This window comes from Cervus elaphus, chromosome 30 (assembly GCF_910594005.1).
Source record: "Cervus elaphus chromosome 30, mCerEla1.1, whole genome shotgun sequence".
Classification (NCBI taxonomy): Eukaryota; Metazoa; Chordata; class Mammalia; order Artiodactyla; family Cervidae; genus Cervus; species Cervus elaphus.
In genome coordinates, this window is record NC_057844.1 from 63,402,251 (window position 1) to 63,422,091 (window position 19,841).

The window sequence follows — 19,841 nt, forward strand, 5'->3', positions numbered from 1 at the left end:
TTTTTATTTTTAATGAGTTTTGTTTAACTGAGCTTCCCACTCTAGACATCAGAATTTAAATTACAATTATCATTGAGATCTTCTTACTTGATACAGAAAGCAGTCAATAGTGTTAGTTTTTGAAAGGACACTATAGTAACTTTTGAAAGAACAAAAATAATGATTCAGAATACTAAATCCAATCTATAAAATTACCACAATATAATAGCCTGTGTGTGCATGCATGCTAAGTCACTTCAGTCGTGTCCGACTCTTTGAGATGCTATGGACTATAGCCCACCAGGCTCCCCTGTCCATGGGATTCTCCAGGCAAGAATACTGGAGTGCGTTGCCATGCCCTCCTACTGGAGATCTTATAGCCTGAGTAACATTCTAAGATGTATTAAAAAGCATGAGATAACATGCCACAGCTTCCTGAAGTTTTATTATTAAACTGAAGTCCACAATTTAAAGCACAATTACATTAAAACTGCAAAATTTAACAAAATACAGTGACTTTCTATGTCAAGTTAGCTAAGCTGAAACTACATTCCCCACCTTTGTCCTCCATGTTGGTGAATTTGGAAGGTTACAAGCTAGAATTGGCCACAAATGGAACATGCATATAACTTGAAAGATGGCAGGCAGCCGCACCTGAGCTTATCCTTGACAGGTGAGTGTGAGTTTGGTAGCTATTGTAGCTCACGCACTTTGTCACCAGCCTGCTGATTGATCTTGTTGTTGGAGTAGCAGCCAGGCCTCTGGAATCCTCTAGTTTCTGCCTTCCCCTCTTTCAGCTTCTCTAGCAACTGGACTAAGTGCGAATATAGCATCGTGGTGAAGGGTGCCCACATATTCCTGGGGCTCTAGCATCTAAGAACAGAGACAATGAGAAACAGCCTTGTCAGTCATTTGCTTTTCCCATTTCTCCTCTATGTTTTCCTTCCCAGCTGACCATTCAGACCTAATCCTAGACATAGAAACAACAGCCTTCAATAGCCTGTTTAGCAAATACCCACAACGCCTGAGAGTCTCTCCCTATAATAAATTCCTTATGTTATGTTATTCACTGTGGTTCTGTTTCTGTGCTCCTCTGATAAATGAATGTTCCAAATAAAACAGACTTCCTATAAATTCCAAACTTAGTTTCCTTAGTGGAATCCCTGAGAAGGTCCATTAACTCCCTCCTGCTTTAGGAGTGAGAAATACTGATCAACACACACAAATGCTATTGCCTGACATTCTTTTTAAAGGTTCATAGCATATTTGATGGAATGGGCTCTTGTCTCTTATCCTCTGCTGAAAGAGTTCATGGTGTAGCCTTCTCTGATCTGACGTGGCCACTACCCACCACTCTCAATTCTGCCATGAGCCTCTGCTTGCCTCACTGAGGCCCTCACTCTAGAATTCTGGCACCTCTTTCTTTTAAAATATAATGCAGTTGCAGTGGTTGATGCAATGCGTGCTAAGTCACTTCAGTAGTGTCCAGCTCTTTGCCACCCCCTGGACTGTAACTCACTAGGCTCCTCTGTCTGTAGGATTTCCCAGGCAAGAATACTGGAGTGGGTAGCCATTTCCTTCTCCAGGGAATCTTCCCAACCCAGGGATCAAACCTGCATCCCTTATGTCCTCTGCATTGGCAGGAAGGTTCTTTACCACTAGTGCCACCTGTGAAGCCCAAAGACAAAGGCTTCTGCAAAGACAGATGCAAAAAAAAGTTCATCCTTCTTTAATGCCACAAAACAAAAAAATCTATTTTGAATATAATAAGATTTTACTGGAGACTGAAGCAAGAGGGGATTACAATATAGGGGAAAAAATATGAATTAAATAGTATCACTCTCAAAGTATAGAGAAAAATATTTTAATTGTACCAACCATAAATAAACCTCAAATGATCTGATGTCCATTCTCACATCCTTATGTCAACATTCATCTTTCTTTTGCTCTTTCCTCTCCTCAAAGAGAGCAGTTTTTTCTCATCATCTCACTTTGCAAATCTTTCACCTTTTTATTTTTTTTTTCAGTTTTCAGGAAACATTTATATTTAGTAGTATTAAACTGTTAATTACATTTGCTGCATATATTTCTGCCAGTCTCTTTCCATGAAAATGTCCAAGTTTTTTGTTTTCTTTTTAAAATTTATTTATTTATTTTAATTGGAGGCTAATTACTTTACAATATTGTAGTGGTTTTTGCCATACATTGACCTGAATCAGCCATGGGTGTGCATGTGTTCCCCATCCTGAACCCCCCTCCCACCTCCCTCCCCATCCCATCCCTCAGAGTCATCCCAGTGAACCAGCCCTGAGCACCCTGTCTCATGCATCGAACCTGGACTGGTGATCTGTTTCACATATGGTAATATACATGTTTCAATGCTATTCTCTCAGATCATCCCACCCTTGCCTTCTCCCACAGAGTCTAAAAGTCAGTTCTTTACATCTGTGTCTCTTTTGCTGTCTCACATATAGGGTTATTGTTACCATGTTTCTAAATTCCATATATACGTGTTAATATACTGTATTGGTGTTTTTCTTTCTGACTTACTTCACTCTGTATAATAGGCTCCAGTTTCATCCACCTCATTAGAACTGATTCAAATGCATTCTTTTTAATGGCTGAGTAATATTCCATGGTGTATATGTACCACAGCTTTCTTATCCATTCATCTGCCGATGGACATCTAGTTTGCTTCCATGTCCTGGCTATTATAAACAGTGCTGTGATGAACATTGGGGTGCACATGTCTCTTTCAGATCTGGTTTCCTCGGTGTGTATGCCCAGCAGTGGGATTGCTGGGTCATATGGCAGTTCTATTTCCAGTTTTTTAAGGAATCTCCACACTGTTCTCCATAGTGGCTGTACTAGTTTGCATTCCCACCAACAGTGTAAGAGGATTCCTTTTTCTCTGCAGCCTCTCCAGCATTTATTGTTTATAGATTTTTTGATAGCAGCCATTCTGACCGGCGTGAGATGGTACTTTATTGTGGTTTTGATTTGCATTTCTCTGATAATGAGTGATGTTGAGAATTTTTTCTGTGTTAGCCATTTGTGTGTCTTCTTTGGAGAAATGTCTGTTTAGTTTTTGGCCCATTTTTTGATTGGGTCGCTTATTTTTCTGGAATTGAGCTTCAGGAGTTGCTTGTATATTTTTGAGATTAATTCTTTGTCAGTTGCTTCATTCACTATTATTTTCTTCCATTATGAAGGCTGTCTTTTCACCTTGCTTATGGTTTCCTTCGTTGTGCAAAAGCTTTTAAGTTTAATTAGGTCCCATTTGTTTATTTTTGCTTTTATTTTCATTACTCTGGGAGGTGGGTCATAGAGGATCCTGCTATGATTTATGTCAGAGAGTGTTTTGCCTATGTTTTCCTCTAGGAGTTTTATAGTTTCTGGTCTTACATTTAGATCTTAATCCATTTTGTGTTTATTTTTGTGTATGGTGTTAGAAAGTGTTATAGTTTAAAGAAAAGCCCTTTTCTAAACCACAGGTATTCATTTCATTCTTCCAGGGAAATACAAAGAATACAATAACTCATAGGAATCTATTTTCCAAATTCTGAGTTAATGTGCCTAAAACAGTGTTCCATGTTTTCAGCAGAAATATCTGCGTGCTGCCTGGTACAAAAGATTGGAGGGGCCTAGATAGGTCCCCACAAGGCTAGTTGTCTAACATGAATAGAATAAAAGCTTTCTAGCTGTTCCTGTGGTCTTCCTTTATCCTACAGACAAGTTTTAGATGGAGAAAAATGTATACATATATATATATATATATATATACATGCACAGATTTAAAGTGTATATACACATTGAGGAAGGCAAAAAGGAAAATCTCTTAGATTTATCACTATTATCATTGCAATCTCAGGGGATATGTTTTATTTTTGCTTTCGAGCATGTTTGTATAAATTTGTATAAATTTTCAATCCCAACTTCTCCCTCTAGAGTCTGGGTTTTGCATTATGCACATGCCTTACATTTTTGTAAATCACTTTTCCATTCCATATTAACCTTCTATCAAGCCATTTACAAATAATTTAAGTGAAGTAGTAGTATCTTGATCTGGGATTACTAACAATTCATATATTATTATCAATTCAATTTTAAAATGTGCTTTTTGCCTTCCAGTAGCTAAGTCGTGTCTGACTCTGCGACCCATGGACTGTAGCACTCCAAGCTCCTCTGTCCATGGGACTACCCAAGCAAGAATACTAGAATGGGCTTCCATTTCCTTCTCCAGGGGATCTTCCTGACTCACGGATTGAACATGCATTTCCTGCATTGGCAGGCACGTTCTTTACCACTGAACCATCAGGGAATCCCATGCAAGTGCTCACTGCTAGGCACTCACTCCCCAGGAATTTGATGACCAACATCCTTCTCTCTGACCTGGGTATTTTGTGATCTCTCTCTTCCATGACATGCCCACCTTTTTGCAGTAACAGCTAAAGATAACTCCAGTTATAAATCATGTTGATATTTGAACATTGGTGTCTTCTAGGTAATGCTCAGTCAACATATCTCTTGAAGGCTGAGATCTGTGAGATTTCTTTAGTTTTTAATTCAATCTGTATTGAAGGGTAGTGCAAATGCTTTTATTGTCTGAAATTTGGAAGCCAAAGACGAATTGCCCATGGCTGCTGATTCATGGCCTGTGTAGATCGTGTTTGATCCATGGTGGAAGGTTCTCTTATGAATATTTCCAATGTAATTATGTTAAAACTCCTATTTTACATCTTCTTGCCATTATTTTTGCTCTTTTGTGTATGTGTGTGTGTTAGCTGCTCAGTCCTGTCCGATTCTGTGTGACCCCATAGACTGTAGCCCACCAGGCTCGTCTGTCCATGGAATTCTCCGGGAAAGAGTCCTGGAGTGGATTACCATTCCCTTCTCCATTTGTTTATATACTTTTATAAATTCATATGAAACCTCTATATATATTCAAAACCTCCTGCATAACTTTTTGTGCTACAGACTGTCACAACAAACCAGGTGTTTAAATAACAGAGGTTATTTAAACAGAGCTTTAGAGCATGTGCACACATATATATTCATGGTGCATTATTTACACTACCATCCCATTTGGGGGGCTGAGAGAACCAAAAAGGTGTAAAATAGATGAAAATGCCTGTATAATCATTCAAAGTGACAAAAAAGTGTATATATATTTTTTTCTGAATCCTTGTTCTGTTTTCTCTCTCCCTTTTATTTCTGACTCTCACCCTTAGTTCAGTCATCCACAATTGACTTGATAGTGTACAAGTTCAGATAAACCTTATTGTTAGCATTATCAGCATACCAAGGAAAATAAAGGGACTTTTGCAAAAAAAAAAAAAAAAATAGCAACAACAATGAAAATTCTGTCCTTACAAGGTATAATGGGGGCTTGATAGTATAAGACACCTGGGATTATAGTTAAAATTTTTGATATATCAAAGACTTGCTTTCTAAACATTCAACCTTTTTGAAAAAAAAATGTAGAAGCACAAGGAATAACAGAATCTTTTCATAAGCACCAAAATAAATTTTCACATTTTACCTTTAAAGACACACACATTTAAGTACTTCAAACACCACCTCTAGTCTTCCTCTTCTGGGCAACAATTATGTTGGTTGCCAGCAACGTGCCCATCCACCTTCCTTATTAACAGAAGCTCAATTTTGTGTAGGCAGCAATAAGACCCAGTCCCAGGGAATAAGGACCAATTGGCCTAATAAATCGACATCATTCTTCACTTTTACCTAGTGGTCCAGGGGTGGCCATAAGATGTTCATTCATCTCATTCATTCAGCAAACATTTATTAAGTACTTACTTTGTAACGTACAGACAGTGGGCAACACCATCAAAATCCTAGTCTTCGGGTAGATCACATTCTAATGAGAGGAGAAAGGCAATAAAGAAGTAAATTACATAGTGCATCGGGTGATAATAAATGCTATGAAAAAAATTCATGACAGAGGAAGAGGGTACCAAGTAAGTGGGAAAGGAGTCAGAGCCAAAGCTGAAGTATGTGATGCAGCAGCCATAAGGAGAGCTGAGAAAAAGGATTTCAGAAGAAACAGCCAGTGTAAAAGCCCAGAAGCAAGAACATGCCTGGTGTGTGTTAGGAATTAGGAGTGTGGGAAAACCACAATGGTAAGAGGGTGAGTAACTGAAAATAAGGATGAAGAATTGATAGGTGCTATATTGCATAGAGAGTTGGGCTATATTCTGAATGGGATGGAAATTCATTGGAAGATTTTGATAGAGAAGTAATATGGTTTGATTTGACTTTTTAAGGTTCACTTTGTTTGTAGGGGACTTCCCTGGTGGCTCAGGTGGTAAAGAATCTGCCCTCAATGCAGGAGACCCGGGTTCAATTTCTGGGTCAGAAAGATCCCCTGGAGAAGGGCATGGCAACCCACTCCAGTATTCTTGTCTGGAGAATCCCATAGAATCCCAGAGGAGCCTGGCTGGCTATAGTCCATAGCATTGCAAAGAGTCAGACACGACAAGCAATTTAGCATGATTTGTTTGTGGAGATGGGAATAGACTTAGGAGGCAAAGTAAAGACAGGTGAAAGAATATAATTAATGAGGAACGTCCAATTATCTGTTTTTAAGAGGAAAGTAATTTGGATCAGGTAGTAGTAGAGGGGTAAGAAATATTCATAAACCTACAGCCAACACTACGTGTATAGAGATTGGACTAAGTCATGAAAAAAAGTTAAAAAAATTATTCTAAAGTCTTCAGTTTGATCAATTAGAACTAATTTGTTGACTTTCACTCGGATGGTGAAGTTTGGAAGGATAGTAAAAACAGGTTTCAGTTGGGTTGTATTTAATTGAGATACTAGAAATGCCCACTAGACATCAGTAAAGACATGATTGCAGAGGGCATCACAAACAAGTCTGAATTTCAGACAAAAGCTTATGGCAACATATAAATTTGAGAGCATTAGTGTATGGATGTTATAAGAAATAATAAGACTGAATGGGCTCACCAAAGTGATGAGTGTTAATACTGTCTACAAGTAGTATAAGAACTGAGCTTTGAAGCACTCCAAAATTAACATACCAAAAGGAAAAGGAGAAGCCAGAAAAAGAAATCAAGAAGCAAGTAATAAAGGTAACTATGATGTCCACAAAGAAAAAATTATTTTAAAAACATAATGGAATATTACTCAGCCATTAAAAAGAATTCATTTGAACCAGTCCTAATGAGATGGATGAAGCTGGAGCCCATTATACAGAGTGAAGTAAGCCAGAAAGATAAAGAACATTACAGCATACTAACACATATATATGGAATTTAGAAAGGTGATAACGATAACCCTATATGCAAAACAGAAAAAGAGACACAGAAGTACAGAACAGACTTTTGAACTTTGTGGGAGAATGTGAGGGTGGGATATTTCAAAAGAACAGCATGTATACTGTCTATGGTGAAACAGATCACCAGCCCAGGTGGGATGCATGAGACAAGTGCTCGGGCCTGGTGCACTGGGAAGACCCAGAGGAATCGGGTGGAGAGGGAGGTGGGAGGGGGGATCGGGATGGGGAATACATGTAAATCCATGGCTGATTCATATCAATGTATGACAAAACCCACTGGAAAAAAATAATAATAATAAAAAAAATAAAATAAAATAAAAATAAAATAAAAATAAAAACATAACGACCAACTCTATCAAGTGCTATTGAAAGTTGACACGAGACCTAATAATTGTTTGATAATGTATCAAACCAACACGAGTACACTTTAAATTTACATAATATTACATGTCAATTATACCTTAAAAATATAAAATTTTAAAAATTAAAAATAAATTTAAAAAAATTTTCAGACATATATCAGTGTGTAGAGATGGGGAAAAGGAACCAAGGAGAAATTAAGTGTGTGGGCTAAGCAATGTGTAAACAGATGGCTTTATATAATCCTCATAGCAACATTCATACTAAATATTTGAAACAATTTAGTAAAATTAACCCACTGCTATGAAAATTGTAGGCATTTTAAAAGTAGCCATTAAGAAATGAACTGAAAAATAGGAATTTGTGTAGTGATGCAGGTAAAAGGATTAAAAACAGGATGCTGGAATAACCTGGAAAAGTTTGGAGTAGGGAGAGCAGATAAGTCATCCTGCTAAACAAGACTTTGTCCCTTCTGTGTCTCAGTGACAAGGCATTCCCTTCCCACAGGCAATTTGTTTTCATTTGTTAAACTGTATGTAAATACAGAATAAGTTCTAAAGGAAGTTTATTAACTCTTACATAAGAGGGGTAACATTTGCCATATCTCTTTTTCAAAACAGATATTCCACAAAAATGAAAATATGGTTAGATAAACATGTTTTGTATTTGTAATATTTTATTCTAGCCTAATACTATGTCAAAGTGTGGATTCTTTGTATAACACAATGCTCTAGTGGCCTTCACATATGTTTTTTAAAAAATTTTCATTTTTTATTGGAGCATGGTTTGTTAAGAGTGTTGTGTTAGTTTCAGGTGTATAGCAAAGTGATTCAGTTATACATATACATGTATTTATTCTTTTTCAAATTCTTTTCCCATGTAATTTATTACAGAATATTGAGCAGTGTTAATTAGTGTGGTTTTGAAGGTGGTATTCATCTTTAGAAAGAAGGTCAAAATATAAACACAAGTCATCCCTGTTTATTGCACTTGAGCAACTGAATTAACGTGCTGCAGGTGTTATAACCTAAATCATAACCCAACTGAACTGATTACAAAGAGGCAGTGATAAACAGGCTGTTTTAACAAGCATTTACTTATGACTGTGTTATCAGAGTTTCTTCCATTAAAATAAAATAATTAGAATGCTGAATCAGATGAAGATGACAAGGCCTCCAAGCAGCATCTTTAGAAGAGAACACGAGAGTGCTTGGAGGAAAGTGAGGCGTGTTCTTTAATGAACTCAAGTTCCCCTTCAAAGTATTCTGCTGCTCAGAGAAAAACTGTGATTTAATAAAAACTCTGCACTATAAACATCAGTCACCATCTCATTCCTTATACACAAAAAGGCAATGAACAGGAGCTATTATTTCTGCTTTGGCATTTAGCACTTTCTGTCTTTGAGGCTGGAAAGTAGAGAGGGTCATTTTGTTACAAGCACTGAAGTGAAAACTGTTATTTGATTACTGTGTGTTAATGAGTCTTATTAGAGACTGAGCCAAAGGCTGCAAGGGAAATCCATAAAACCACCCCAAGTTCTCAGATATTTGAGGTCACCAGGACGCTGAGCCTCAGAGCCGTCCCCTGGTTCTGCACATGCCTATTTCCCTGTCACGCCCAGCGCCAGTGACAGACGCTATGGAGATACACAGATGGCGCTTCGGGTTCACCATGATCTCCAGTTCTCCTTCATCTGTTTCCCTCTTCCGACCCATGATCCAGAACTCAGGTCAACATGCTTTCTATCTCCTGGGTGTTTTTGCAATTAGGATAAAGGTTTTAATATCTGATCAGCATTCAGTTAGAAAATAATTATTTTTACTACTTTCAAACAAGTGGAAAAAGTTATCCAGATTTTTTTTTATTTGATACCATAAAAGTTTATTGTTTATTTTTTAACTTGGGAATCACCCATTTTGATTGTATAACTCACTATCTTGGTCCCTTGGAGCAAGAAAACTAGATTTATCCTGATATAGATGTCAAATAAGGCTTAAAGGTATCTTGTTTTTAGGTTGTATATACCAGGTTAAGTTGGTCAGCTAGAATTAGGACTATAAAACCATGTAACAAATCATAAAATAGTTTTCACTTAGGTTTCATGCCACTTTGATGCATGTGGTGCCATTCTACCTTGGGTTGTAGTTTCCTAGAAGGTGAAGAATGTAAGATTGAGTATATATATATATATTTTTTTCATGCATCCAACCTGGGCTGGTGATCTATTTCACCCTAGATAATATACATGTTTCCATGCTGATCTCTCGAAACATCCTATCCTCGCCTTCTCCTACAGAGTCCAAAAGTCTGAGTTATCCAGATTTTTAAGTATGTATACAGTTTAACATTTGAGGCACTACATGTTTGTAATAAAACTGAATCAAAACTAAAAGACAGACATTTCAGTCATATAATATATATATATTGATATATTCAAAAAATGGGCTTCTCTGGTGGCTCAGTCGGTAAAGAATCTGCCTGCCATGCAGGAGACTGTGGTTCAGTCCCTGGGTTAAGAAGATCCCCTGGAGAAGGAAATGGCAATCCATTCCAGTATTCTAACCTAGGAAACCCCATGGACAGAGGAGACTGGCGGGCTATAGTCCATGCGGTCGCAAGAGTCGGACATAACTTAGCAACTAAACCACCACCACCACATTCAAAAGATACCAGTCTAAACCCTTCCTGCACTTTGCTTAAATATAGTAATGTATTCATGTTTCAAATATTTCATATGTAATTATGGCCACAGGAGTCACAAATCTTAAAATTTCTTATCTCATGACTCATTTCATTTAGAGTCAATGTATCCTCTAAATTAAATTTCCTTTCTGATAGTACAGCTAACCAACAGTACAGCTGTGGACTTACTTTATTTCATCATTTTCATGTCAGGATTAAAATAAAATATTTTTAAATTCAGACCTTATTTTATCTGTAAATTTTCAGCTTGTACCACGTGACCAACTGCTCAGGTGATGCCATTAAACATGTCTGAATTTCAACCTGACCTTTCGATTCTGCATACTTAAAAGTGAACCATAGAACTGAAACTGATTTAATATTGAACTTTCATAATGAATAAGACTAGGTTTTAATAACAAATTGGAGACTTTTCCAACAACTGATATAACTGAAAAGTTGCAGAATTTCACTAAGTTGATGCAAAGAAATTGACTCATCAGTGGAAAGGAGGGCTTCAACAAGACAAGTGGGGAACTGTTACATCTTGATATCCCAGTGATATATCTGGCTATAATTATATAAGCTGTAAAGATACAATGAGACGTTATAGCCTTTTGGAATCTTGGTTTAAATTATATTAAGCAAATTAAGAGAGCAAGGCAAGGCCCCAAATCATTAGACAGAAATACAAGAAACAAAATATCCATTTGTGTCACATTTCTAGTGATTATCCTATTTTTGTGTGCATATGTGTATGACGAATATGGTATAGATTTCTGTCACTATATCTGTAAAGGTGAATAAGATTTCTTTGCTATACAGCAAAAAGCATATTTCTCTGTCATGTTGAGTCTTAGAACAGCACTGTCTTTGGAGACTTGCTGTCTGAAATTCTCTCTTGCATGACCATTCAGGCTTAACCATAATCCAGCTAAAGCTGAGTCATTGATTGACACTAGGCCTTGAGGCGGACAGATGAATTTCTCTGGTTTAAAGTTTAATGGAACAGATCTTTTGATCTCTGATTCTGTATGGAATCTGAAGTTCATTTTTTCACCCAGGTTTCTTTGTGCTAGTACATTGCCACATACAGATCTCATTTTCATGATTAGAATGTAATGTCATGAGGTCAGCACTGCTAAACCAATACAGAGATTCATATCATGTTTCATAGCAGGTTAACTTGATCACTATTACTTCCAAGGGGGTTTAGTGTATCTAATTCAAATATGGTATAGATTCTTTTATGATCTAACATTGAGCATGATGTCATCCATGAACATAAACTGGGTAAGAATCTTATAATTGAGCATTCACTCTTATGTCTGAAATGACCACAAAATTATCTTAAAATTATCTTATTTTAATTAAAAAGAAGACTGGACTTACTTTCTTATAGTTCAACCTTTTTCTCCCTACATCAGCTTCTATAGAAGTCAAGCAATATCTGAATCAGTGGAGGAAGAGAAAATACACCTAGTCACATTCTCCACAGCAGAGCTCATTGTGTATTTCTAGTCTAGTCCATAAGACCCATAAAACCTAATTGACGTTTCTCTTATTCTGCATGTTTATTGAAGTCTTTTCTTGACTAGTCTAGAATAATATGTGTAAGTGGGCACACACCCGAACATTTACATGCAAATACACAGATTTTTCAAGTCCTTCCCAAGAAAACTGATTGTTTCACTTTTTACAATAATCCAAGGTCCACTCCAGTTCAGAACGACTTAAAGTGGAAAACCTGCAAGGTGAAGAGTATACAAACAGCCGTTTTTTTAAGTAAACATCCTTCTATGCAGAATATTTTTATAAGGATCTGTCATGCCAGGTCGTTGCCAGCAAATTGAAAGACAAGGTAAAGTTGTGCACTTTTTCCAAATTTCAATCATATTCAAATAAGGATTTTAATAGAAAAAAACTGAACAAAATGGCATAAAAATACAGTATAAAATTTTAAAACACCAGTTTCTCTCTAAGCATCATCTATTAGATTCTTTTTCTTAAGACATATAGTAATTTTGAACCAAAAGTGATCATGTGTTTGTTCTAACAGAGCTTTTGGAAGAGTGCAAACTGCTGATAAGGCCAATAAAGCTGAGCTTTTAAACTTTTTTGCATTTCAATTGCATAATCAAAACCTGATGATAGTACATCACACACTCCAAGAACGCCATGGGCACTGCACAGCAAATGAAAATTAGTTCTAAAAGCCTTTTCATTCTCTGTGGCAGAGGACGCTCCTCTCCTGGCTGTATATGAAAGAGGATCAGACACAAAATGGAAAAAAAAAACATATTATGCCTGTGAGTGAAAGCAAAGCCCAAAGAAAACAGAGAGCTTTGAGGGTTGAAATAGAAGAGTGAGCAGCTGTAATTAGCTGCACTGCTATATGAGAATAAAAAACAAAACCACTTTAAAAAATACAAACAGGCATAATGCCAGCTGAGATAGTGCCTCGTGCTGTAGCAAACCTTGGTAAATAGTGAGCAATATGAAAGTAAATAGAGCTTGTGGACAAAAAGTTTGACATCAGTTCCATTGGCTACATTTTTCATAAATTACCATCTGTAATAAAAGTCATTCTGCTATATTACTTTTTAGGTAAGACAACATTTAATACCAAAGGTGGTTTTAAGTAAAGGCAGGATATCATCACATATCCTCCACTAAACAGACACATAAGGCAGTTTTAATTACCTTCTGTTTGGAAAAGAGTGAAATTTCCTATATTTATGGATATATTTCTTTTAAGAAAATAGTACAAGGTTAATCGAGGTAGTGAAAGGGCCTTCTCCTCAGCACTCAGCATTGATTTCTTTCCTGCATGAAACATGGCTTGCTTATTCAGTTAAGCAACCTGACCTTGCAAAAAGCGTCAAATTAAATCAAAACTTGCCTATGTGTTTCTTATTTGTGCATGCTGAAGGCTATAGCCCTTCCTATCTAAAGCCGTGAATTATTATAGAAGTTTTCCTATTTGTTCATTTCACTGAGTTTAGGTGAAAAAATGCTCAAGCTATAGCAATAGGAGGCACATGCATATTGTGTTAATATGGCCCTTAATACGTTTAAGGCAACCAATTCCTTAAAATAAAATAATTTGGTCTTCTTCTCAATCTAAGACAGATACAGAGAAACAGATATCTTGGGACTGGCTGTATTTCCAGCCAGTATTAAACTATATTTAATAAACTTAATAATAATAAATTTAATAAACTGTATTTCCTCAGTTTTATTTTTCTATGCAGAGCTTCTACAAAGCTGTTAATTTTTTGCAGGAAGGGCTAATTCTTCCCCTGCATAATCTACATAGATAGAGTCTTATATATTCTAAGAAGTGCATTCTGTAAGAAAGGGCAAAGCCAGAAAGTGACTCCATTCTCCAACGGCATTTTGTAGTTTTTCAATAATTCTTCAATTAAGCCTGCATCTGATGCAAAGTTAGAACACTGATAAATAAGAGAAGAAAAAGCATCTCCTTTTAAGCGGGGGAGTATGAATCTGTTAGATATCCCCAGCCTTTCCTATATTTCTTCTTTAAAACATCACCCCTTGAGATATATTTGTTTCCCTGTTCCAATGTAAGACGCATGAGAGAATTTGTTTTGTCCACTGCTAGATCCCCAAGCCCTGAAGCTAATTGGAGGTGCTCCACAAATATGCTATGAATGATAGAATGGAGAGAGCCAAAATTGATAACCTGTCAGGCCTGAATTATGCATGTGCTCCCCCTTATTCTTCACTTTCTGAAACCTGCACTTTTATAATTCTCCAGGTACTTCATAACCGTATGTTAGCATGGCTGCCTGCCAGTCCTTACTCTTGTCCATCTTTCTGTTGTACCTTACAAAACTACCAAGTTTTCTTTTTTGGATTTTTTTTTTTTAGATTCAGTAATACTCTGTCTCTTTTAGTCCTTCTAATTGTCTGAAAACTCATTCCGTTGTCCTTTATTGGATTCTTCATGGAATTAATCGTCGGCATGCCCTAAGCATAACCTCTGCAATAGGACTCTTCTCATCGTGTATGGACTCTGTAAGAAGCCTGCTCGCCCTCTAGGCTTCAAATTTCACAGCTATACTGATGACTTCAAATATTTTCTTTCAGCAGTGAAGGAGGTCTAACATTTCTTTCCTTATGAGAAACAATATGGTAGGAAATCCCATTTGTCTTGCCATTTCCAGTTCTCTCTCCAGACCTGTGTATTTTTATTCATGGAGTCACTTTTCTTTGTTCCTGACTGACAATATCTAAATACTCTCCAAATTTTATTCCTGCTCTATACAAATAGAACTAATTAACAATCCCTTGCTCCCATTTCCCTTATCTTGAGATGAGGTGCCTGGACACTTAACAGCATCTTTATGGCCTTCTTGCTTCACTGCTCCCCTCTGCAATCTTCCTAGGACTATTAGCGCACTGTTTCAATCATACAACTCCCTCGCTTATTATAAAAGAAGGCTCGTGATATCCATGGTTATTAGAGTCTACATTCCTGGCACGAGTTTGAATGCCCATTACAAACAGGGCTCCAGCCTCCCTTACAGTTTTTTCTTATAACTGTCTTTCATGAATTGTCGTCTGTAGCCTACCAAGGCAGCTTAATTGTGTTTTCCTATTTACAAGTTTACTAATACTCCTCATTTACATCTATTCAAATCTTACTCATTCTTCAAGAGACAGTTCAAATATAAATGCCTACATGACCTCCATTAAAAGCCTTCTGACTAACAGCGCCGGAAATACTCTGCTTTCTGAGTGCCTTTGCATGATTTTCTTACTCGTTGAAGGTCTGCAATTTACTATTTGGAATGTGCTCCATCTTGTTTGAGTGTCTGCTTTCTGTCTTCTAGATTAAAATTCCTTGAGAGCAGACCCTATGCATTCTTTATCTGTTCATTTCACTCCACTCCTTGCACGTGTAGGTATGGGTTCAACTAATGTAAAATGCTGTTATTAAGTTGAATTCAAAAGTCTATTTTCATGTTTAACTTGATTGTGAAAGTATAAGTTGCTCAGTCATGTCTGACTCTTTGCAACCCCATGGACTGTAACCTGCCAAGTTCCTTTGTCCATGGATTCTCCAGACAAGAATACTGGAGTGGGTACCACTCCCTTCTGCAGGGGATCTTCCCAACCCAGTGATCAAACCTGGGTCTCCTGAATAGCAGGCAGATTGTTTACCACTGAGCCACAATGGTAGACTATAAATTGAGTTATTCATTTAGTATTTAGGCATCGAAATTGAGTTGAATACTTTTACATAGGAAACCAAAGCTGCAACTTCTGTGATAGTTAATCCAGAGCAAAAAAAATTTCATAACTTCTTATTCTTTTGGTAAAAACATCATCATACGATTCCCATGCCAGTTCTTTGCTCTTTGGTAATTGTTAAAAGTCAAATCTCTGCTCAGAAAGTTATCTAGGGCTTTCACTTTTGTAACAATCCAAAAGAAACTGATTATTAGCTTCTAGGATTTCTAAAATTATTCATATACAGATTTTTTTTTCTAAATTCATGGCTTTTAAAATTTCCTGATATAATTTAGTGACAATTACACCATGTGTAAGGAATATCATTTTTTAAAATCATCTCTGCTGGGGCAAATTCACCCGGTATGAATGGACGCATCTAGAAGCAAGACAGGTGATCTATAGCAGGTGATAGCTTCAAGGCCTAGCCTAATCCCAAGCAGGAACTTAAATAATTACTTAAGCAGCAAAATTAGATTTCATTTATCTTTTCCAGCTGTCAAGGCTGAATTTTCAACATGGTTAGCTCAAATTTTCCTCCATTATTATTAGAAATTTCAAATTCTAGTTTCCTTTCATATAAATAGGAGGTCTCTTACTATGCACTTTCTATCATCAAAATATCTCCTATAAGGAAAGAAAGGTCATAGAATTTTATTTACATGTAACTTTGAGCAAACAAGTGCCTTCCACAGAACATATTATTGATTTTTAGAAGAGGAGTTGACATATTTTACAAGGCTTCAGTGCATATAATATACAGAAAAATTACAAAAATTTTAATATGTTATATAAACATGCTATTCTCCAAATGTAATATGCAGAATTGTACTAATAGTCTAAATTGCATGTGAAAATTAAACATTTGGCAAAAATCTCCAATAATTTCAAGATCCAATAAACAAGCATTGAGTTACTTCCAACTATTCACCCCTCCACTCACTTCCTGCATTTTGCCCACCTCCTCTGTGTTAGTGGCTACCACATAAATTGGCACCATCACAGATATTCTTTTGTGTCTGGCAATTATCTAACTTCACGTTCTCTTCTATTCCACTTCAAAACATTTGTTTGTGTTTCTTTCATCCATCAGATGACAAAGATCTCAAGAACTGGTACTGCGTCTCACTTGTTTTTGAGCTTCAGCATCTAGAAATATTAGAATGTGGTTAGTGTTAAGTCTGTGTGCATGAGCCCTAAGTCGCTTCAGTCATGTCCAAATCTTTGTGACCCCATGAATTGTAACCCACCAGGCTCCTCTGTCCATGGGATTCTCCAGGCAAGAATACTGGAGTGGGTTTCCATGCCCTCCTCCAGGGGATCTTCAGGATTCAGAGATTGAACCTGTGTCTCTTAAAATCTCCTGCATTGGCAGATAAGTTCTTTACCACTAGCACCACCTGGGAAGCCTAGAATCAATTATAAGTTTGCTAAATTGAACTGAATAAGTTTCAGAGGGAAAGAAAGCGGTTCTGTTCCAGAACTTCCTAGGAATCTGTAGTATCCAGTTTTCCCCTGACTTCTTAAGCAAATCTTTGATTCAGTAATTCCACTTCTTCTGCCAACTCCAGCTCCTTACTCTGCTTCTGCTGTTATCCATTAAGTTAACAGAATATCCAGAGTCCATTGTTAATGGCACAGAGAAAAATCAGGGCTTATCACCTGTTTTCACTTAAAGCCTCTAGTTATCTATGTTCACTTTTACCTTAGAATAAAAATAAATCTGGTGGCTCAGACAGTAAAGAATACATCTGCAGTGAGGAAAATCCAGGTTTGATCCCTGGGTTGGGACAATCCCCTGGAGAAGGGAATAGCTACCCACTCCAGTATTCTTGCCTGGAGAATTCCATGGATAGAGAAGCCTAGCAGGCTACAGTCCATGGGGTTGCAAAGACTCAGACACCAGTGAGCAACTAACACTTTCACTTTTCAAAAATAAACCTTCTACTGTTACCAAACTTAGTGTATCCAGGTCTTTCCCAGATTTTTGTTTTTTTTTTTTAAATTGGAGGATAATTGCTTTATAATGTTGTGGTGGTTTCTGCTTAACAACAATGTAAATCAGCCATAAGTACACATCTATCTCCTTCCTCTTGAGACTCTCCCCTCAACCCCGCAGTCCCACCCCTCCAGATCATGACATAGCCCAGATGTTTCAGTAATAAATATTGGCCCATATCAAACATGACATATAGGCACAAAGAAATCCCATGACTTAAAGAAAATAAAAATTGAGAACAAATTTTGTTTTTTTTAAATCCATTATGTATGCTGCTCTGTGCTATATGTAAAATCTATTACATGATAAAACCAGAGTTTATACACCACATAAGGATCTATAATTATCTATAATTATATTTTTAGCAATAGGACTTCAGAATGTAAATATACTTGCTACATATTACTTATAATGTATTTTAAGAAGAATATTTCATAATGTTTAAATAGTCAATTGAGCAGGAAGATATCAGAGCTCTAAATTTGTCTAAATTTAATCTCATGGGCTCAAAATAAATAAAGCAGAAAATGGACAGGCATTGTATTAATAGATACATCTACATATGTACCTAGAAATTTTAACGTATGTCTCTTAGGCTGATAGAACACACACATAGCAAAAGGAAAAAACCTCAGAAAAATATGAATTTGAACAACACAATTTGAAATCAATAATAAAATGACTTTAAAAAGCTGAAATATTTGGAAATTAACATATTTCTAAATAATCCAAAACAGAAATTGGAATATCTTTTTAACTTTAATGGTAAAGAAAATATAATACATAGAAATTTGCAATATAAATAAAACACTGCTTAGAACAAAATTTATAGCAATAAAAGCATATAACAGAGAAATTCAGTGAAGCCAAAAGTTGGTGTTTTAAAATAACTCACACAATTGATAAAATCCTACCAATACCAGTTATGAAAAAAGAGAGAGTACTATCAACAGTGGAAACAAAAAGGGGATACATGACATATCCTAAAGAACTTAAAAGATAATAAAAGTATATTGCAAACAAATTCATTCCAATAAATGTGAACATAATATAAAATGTACAAATTTCTCAAAAACATAAATTTAAAAGCTGACATAAAATGTATTTTAATACATTTATAATTAAAAATCTTCCCAGGAAAATCTCCTTCCAAAAAGAAACGTGTTTTATCAAATCAGCTCACTCCTCCCTGCCCATATCAAAACACAACATGGACTTTATTTATTTATTTATTTTTTTATTAGTTGGAGGCCAATCACTTCACAACATTTCAGTGGGTTTTGTCATACATTGATATGAATCAGCCATGGATTTACATGTATTCCCCATCCCGATCCCCCCTCCCACCTCCCTCTCCACCCGATTCCTCTGGGTCTTCCCAGTGCACCAGGCCGGAGCACTTGTCTCATGCATCCCACCTGGGCTGTTGATCTGTTTCACCATAGATAGTATACATGCTGTTCTTTTGAAACATCCCACCCTCACCTTCTCCCACAGAGTTCAAAAGTCTGTTCTGTATTTCTGTGTCTCTTTTTCTGTTTTGCATATAGGGTTATCGTTACCATCTTTCTAAATTCCATATATATGTGTTAGTATGCTGTAATGTTCTTTATCTTTCTGGCTTACTTCACTCTGTATAAGGGGCTCCAGCTTCATCCATCTCATTAGGACTGGTTCAAATGAATTCTTTTTAATGGCTGAGTAATATTCCATGGTGTATATGTACCACAGCTTCCTTATCCATTCATCTGCTGATGGGCATCTAGGTTGCTTCCATGTCCTGGCTATTATAAACAGTGCTGCGATGAACACTGGGGTGCACGTGTCTCTTTCAGATCTGGTTTCCTCAGTGTGTGTGCCCAGAAGTGGGATTGCTGGGTCATATGGCAGTTCTATTTCCAGTTTTTTAAGGAATCTCCACACTGTTTTCCATAGTGGCTGTACTAGTTTGCATTCCCACCAACAGTGTAAGAGGGTTCCCTTTTCTCCACACCCTCTCCAGCATTCACTGCTTGTAGACTTTTGGATAGCAGCCATCCTGACTGGCGTGTAATGGTACCTCATTGTGGTTTTGATTTGCATTTCTCTAATAATGAGTGATGCTGAGCATCTTCTCATGTGTTTGTTAGCCATCTGTATGTCTTCTTTGGAGAAATGTCTGTTTAGTTCTTTGGCCCATTTTTTGATTGGGTCATTTATTTTTCTGGAATTGAGCTGCAGGAGTTGCTTGTATATTTTTGAGAT

The 19,841-nt window shown here is 36.7% G+C and overlaps 1 long non-coding RNA gene across 1 annotated transcript in view; it reads right to left on the reverse strand.

Annotated features, from left to right (window-relative positions):
* Nucleotides 1-324: 324 nt before the first annotated feature.
* LOC122687079 overlaps nucleotides 325-19,841 on the reverse strand; it is a 32,681-nt gene continuing 13,164 nt past the window's right edge. The window contains exons 2-3 of the long non-coding RNA XR_006339011.1: nucleotides 5,797-5,857; nucleotides 325-852 (exon numbers count right to left, since the gene is read on the reverse strand). This is a non-coding gene — a long non-coding RNA (uncharacterized LOC122687079). The remainder of the gene's footprint in view (nucleotides 853-5,796; nucleotides 5,858-19,841) is intronic.